We start from the raw sequence: 5615 nt of genomic DNA, 5'->3' as shown, positions 1-5615 counted from the left end.
GTTCTTGGTTCTCATTTTTTCCCCTTGTCCCTGCCCTCCCTTCACTCCCTCCTCCCCTCCCCATTAATAAACTATTTCCATTTTTTCATTTTCTCATATTTTTTCTTTTCCCTTATTTCCCTGCCCCACCCTTCCTCCTTTCCCTACATCTTTAGCACTTTTCTTCCTATTTCACAGTCTTAATTATACCATTAGGATATTGTGTACTATTATAATATTTCACAGCAGAAAAACTATTTGGTATTTACACATGTGTGACTTATTTCACTTAGGAGTATATCCTCAATATGTGTCCATTTTCCTATGAATGACTCTAATTTCTCATTCTTTATGGCTGAGTAGTATTCCATTTTATAGAAAAACCACATCTTCTTTATCCAGTTTCCAACAGATGGGCAAATGGGCTGTTTCCAAGTTTTAGCTATTGCAAACTGTGCCACTATAAACGTTGGTGCACATGTATCACTTTGGTATGATTCTTTTAAAGCTTTTAGAAAGATACCCAGCAGAGGGAGGGCTGGGTCAAATGAACCTCTAGACTGAGCTTTTTGTGGTAACTCCATATTGATTTCCATAGTGGTTGCACCAGTCTGCACTCCCACCAACAATGGAGCAGGGTTCCTTTCTCTCCACAACCCTGCCAACATTTGTTATTGTGTGATTTCTTGATAGCAGCCCTTCTTTGTGGGGTGAGGTGGAATCTCAGTATTGTTTTCATCTGCATCTCTTGAGTGACCAGTGATGTGGAACATTTTTTCATATATTTACTTGCGGCTTTGACTTCTTAGTCTGAGAAATGTCTGCTCATTTCAGATGCCCATTTTTGAATTGGGTCTTTATATTTGAGGGGGCTGATTGTTTTGAGTTCTTTATATATTCTAGATAATAGTCTTTGTCCGAGGAGCAGCTGGTAATAATTTTTTTCCCACATTGTAGGTTGTCTCTTAGTTCTGTTGATAGTTTCTTTTGCAGTGCAGAAGCTTTTTAATAAGATGAGATCCCAGTTGTTGATTCTTTCTGCTAGTTTCTGTGCTACTGAGGACTTGTTCATAAAGTCTTTTTCTATGCCAATGTCTTCAAGAGTTCTGCCTAATTTATCTATCAGCAGGTTTTGTATTTCTATTTTAATATTTAGATTTTAATCCATTTGGATTTTAATTTAGTTCATGGTGAAAGATAAGGGTCTAGTTTTAATCTTTGGCAAGTTGAGATCCAGTTTTTCCAACACCATTTATTAAAGAGGCTATCTTTCCTCCAGTGGGGATGGTCAGCTCCTTTGTCAAAGATGAGGTAGCTGAGTACATCTGGAGTTGTTTCTGTATCTTCCAGTCTTTTCCACTGATCCTCAGGTCTGTTTCTTTGCCAGTATCATGTTGTTTTTATCACAGCGATTTTGTAGTATAGTTTCAAATTGGGAATTGTTATACCGACTGCCATGTGTCTGTTGCCTAGGATGGCTTTTGCTATTCTAGGTCTCTTATGGTTCCAAATGAATATTTTGGATTCTTCTTTCTAGTTCTGTACAGTGTTGGAATTTCAATTGGTATTGCATTGAATCTGTATAACAGTTTTGGTAGTATGGCCATTTTCACTATGTTTATTCTTCCTACCCAGGAGCAGGGGATATTTTTCCATTTTCTTATATCCTCTTTGATCTCTTTTTTCAGAGTGCTGTAGTTTTCAGTGTAGAGGTCTTTTGCTTCTTTTGTTAGATTGATTCCCAGATACTTCATTTTTTTGGATACTATTGTGAAAGGAATTGTTTCCCTAATTTCTCGTTCAGTGAGTGTGCTATTTGTGTACAAGAAGGCTCTTGATTTTTGGGTATTGACCTTGTATCCAGCTACTCTGCTAAAAGTGTCAATTAAGTCGAGAAGTCTTTTGGTGGAGTTTTTTGGGTTTTCAATGTAGAGTATCATTTTGTCAGCAAATAATGACAGTTTCTTCTTCCTTTCCTATCTTTATTGCTTTAATTTCTTTCTCTTGTCTAATTGCTATGGTTAATGTTTCCAGAGCTACATCGAAGAGGAGTGGTGATATGGGCATCCTTGTCTTGTTCCTGATTTTAACGTGAAGGTTTTCAGTTTTGGCCATTTAATATGATGTTGGCTGTTAGTTTTTCATAGATAGCCTTTATTAAGTTGAGATATAGACCATCTATTCCAACTTTTGGCAGGGTTTTTATCATGAATGTGTGTTGAATGTTGTCAAATACTTTTTCTGTATCTATCGAGAGGATCATGTTGTTTTTGTCCTTGACTTTGTTAATATAGTGTATTACATTTATTGATTTACATATGTTGAACCATCCTTGCATCCCTGGATTAAATCTGACTTGGTCAGGATGTATGATCTTCTTGATGATCCTCTGTATTCTGTTTGTTAGTATCTTTTTTTCATCTATATTCATTAAAGAAATTGACCTGTAGTTTTCTTTTTTAGTTACATCTTTCCCTGGTTTGGGAATCAAGTGATACTTGCTTCCAGGAATGATTTTGGAAGTACTGCTTTCCTTTCAGTTTCATTGAAGAGTCTGAAGAGTAATAGCAGCAGTTCTTCTCGAAATCTCTAGTAAAATTCTGCAGTGAATCTATCAGGGCCTGGGCTTTTCTTTGTTGGTAAGATTTAATTGCATTTTCAATTTCACTGATTATAATTGGGGTGTTTAAAATGTTTTTATCTTCTTTGTTCAACTTTGGTAATTCATAAGTATGTAGAAATCTGTCCATTTCTTCTGTGTTTTCCATTTTATTAGAGTACAGGTTCTTATAGTAGGTATTAACGATCCTCTGGATTTCTATGGGATCTGTTGTGACTGCCGTTTTCATTCCTGATTGCATGAATCTGAGCCTTTTCTTTCCTTTTTTTGATGAGGTTTGCTATGGGTTTATCAATTTTATTTATTCTTTCAAAAATCCAACTCTTAGATTCATTTATTTTTTGTATCATTTTTTTAGTTTCCATTGCATTGATTTCTGCTCTAATCTTTATAATTTCTTCTCTTGTTTGAGCTTTGGGTTTTTCTTGCTCTTGTTTTTCTAGGAGTCTAAGAGCCATAATTAGGTTGTTTATTTCAGCTTGCTCTGTTTTCCTAATGTGGGCATTCAGAGCTATAAATTTTCCATGGAGAACTGCTTTCATTGTGTCCCATAGATTCCTGTATGTTGTATTGGCATTTTTGTTTATTTGTAAAAACTGTCTGATTTCTTCTTTAATTTCCTCTGTGAGCCATTGATTGTTTAGGAGAGTGTTGTTCAATTTCCATGTGTTTGTGAAATTCCTATGGTTTCTTATGCTATTGATCTCCAGCTTTATTGTACTGTGATCTGACAACATACAGGGAATAACTTTGATTCTTTTGCATTTATTCAAACCTGTTTTGTGAGCTAATATGTGATGTAACTTGGAGAATGACCCATGTGCAGCTGAAAAGAATGTGTATTCTGATTTTGTGGGGTGGGACACTCTATAGACATCTAGTAAGTCCATGTATTCAAAAGCTTGGTTCAGTTCTAGTACTCCATTGTTAATTTTTCACCTAGATGATGTGTCTATTTGTGATAGTGGGGTATTTAGTTCCCCCACTACCATTGTATTAGTGCTTATTTGGCTTTTCATGGTACTTAGTATTTGTTTTATATAGTTGGGGGCATTTATATTTGGTGCATTTATGTTTATGATTGTCATTTCTTCCTCTTGGTTTGTTTCCCTTACAAGGATGTAGTGGCCTTCTTTGTCTCTCTTAATCAGTTTTGGTTTGGAATTTACTTTGTTTGTGAATAAGATTGCTACCCCTGCTTTTTTCTGAGCTCCTGTCATGTGGAGAATTGTTTTCCATCCCTTGACTTTCAGTCTATGGGCTTCTTTTTGCACTAGGTGTGTTTCTTGTATACAACATATTGTTGGGTTTTGCTTCTTAATCCATTCTGCCAGTCTATTTCTCTTGATTGGTGAATTGAGACCATTGACACTGATGGTTATGACTGATATGTACTGACTTATTATTGCCATGTTGTTGTCCTTTTGTTGACTCTTTTAATTTTTTTGTCCTGTCCTTTTAGTTTCTTGCCTTGGCTATTTGAGTTGCTCTGCTGGGCCTCCTAGTGTTTTGATCTTCATTGTCTTTTTTTTTTTTTTTTTTGGATATTGTTTAAAAATTTTGTAGTACTTGTTTAGTATTCATGAAGTTTCTCAAGTGTTCTTTGTCATGGAAGTATCTTATTTCTCCATCCATGTTGAAAGAGTGTTTTGCTGGATACAACAGCCTTGGTTGTAGGTTGTTTTCATTTAGGACTTGAGATACCTCATTCCAGGCTCTCCTTGACCTGAGGTTTTGCTTTGAAAAGTCTGCTGTGGTTTTGATGGACTTTCCTTTGCATGTGATTTGTTTCTTTTCTCTTAGTGCTTGTAGTATTTTGTTCTTCTGTTGGGTTTCTGGGATCTTGATTATTATATGTATAGGTGTAGATTTTTTTTTATCATGGCTAGTTGGAGTCCTATATGCCTCGCTTATCTGTATGTCAAATTCTTCCCCTCTGTTTGGCAAGTTTTCTGTCATTAATTCTGTGAACAGCTTTTTAAAGTCATTTGCATTTTCTCCTGCTACTTCATGGATTCCTATCAGTCTTATATTATTCTTCTTTGCAACATCTAGGAGTTGTTGGATCGATTTCTCATGCTCCCTTACTGTTTTTAAGAGACCTCTCTTTTCACAGTCATTGTCTGTAATCCTATCTGAGATTCTATCTTTTCAATCTTTTATTCTGTTGCGTATGCTTTCAATAGAGTTTTTAATCTGGATATCTGAATCTTTTTATGGATTCAATTTCTTTCCTATGTTGGGTGTTCATTGTTTCCATTTCTTTCTTATTCTGGGCCTTCATGGTTTCTATTACGTTCCTAAGCTCATCTATTTTTTGTCAGTTTCTGTTCTGGAGTCTCAAATCATATCTTTCATTTTGCTCACCATCTCTATGGTTATCTGGGAAATTATTTCTGTTTTGAATTTTTCTAGAGCTTGATTGATCAGTTTTGTTACTTCCTGTGCTGTGAATTCTGAGTGTCTTGGAGTTTCACTATCAGACTTTTCATTTTCCTTTGCCCTACTGTTTGCCATTGGTGGACTGGAAGTCTGTCTTTGTGTCTTGCTTAAGTGTTTTCTCATCTTTATTTTTACTGTTGGGTTGCCCTTGATTCAATTTCTGGATCATTAAATCTTCCTGATGTATTTGCATCCCAGCCTTTGATTTTCTAATGACTTATAGACATTCTCATTTTCATAATTGAGAAAACACCTCATCAAATAAATCCCTATCCTTTATCCCAATCAATACAATCAGGAACACAGTAGGATCAATCACCACACTTTATAGCCAGCCATGCCTCTGCAGAGTGCATCCAAGGACTGGCACAATCAGGGGATCTGAGAGTGGGGTGTGCTCAGCGGTGCCTGCTTGGCTACCCTCCTGGTGCTGGTTCTGGGCAATCCATGGTGCCCACTGGGAAAGGTGCAGCTCTGGGGGAGGCCCCTAGATCAGGCTGGGCAGCACAGCAGAGGAAATTCTGAAGAAGTCCAAGAAGGGGCTGCTGTGGCAAAACTCACCCTCCTGGAGCTG

This window comes from Fukomys damarensis, unplaced genomic scaffold (assembly GCF_012274545.1).
Source record: "Fukomys damarensis isolate Sample0158 unplaced genomic scaffold, DMR_v1.0_HiC HiC_scaffold_16, whole genome shotgun sequence".
NCBI classification, from domain to species: domain Eukaryota; kingdom Metazoa; phylum Chordata; class Mammalia; order Rodentia; family Bathyergidae; genus Fukomys; species Fukomys damarensis.
The sequence above is the reverse complement of the archived record's forward strand: the minus strand, read 5'-3'. Positions refer to the sequence as shown.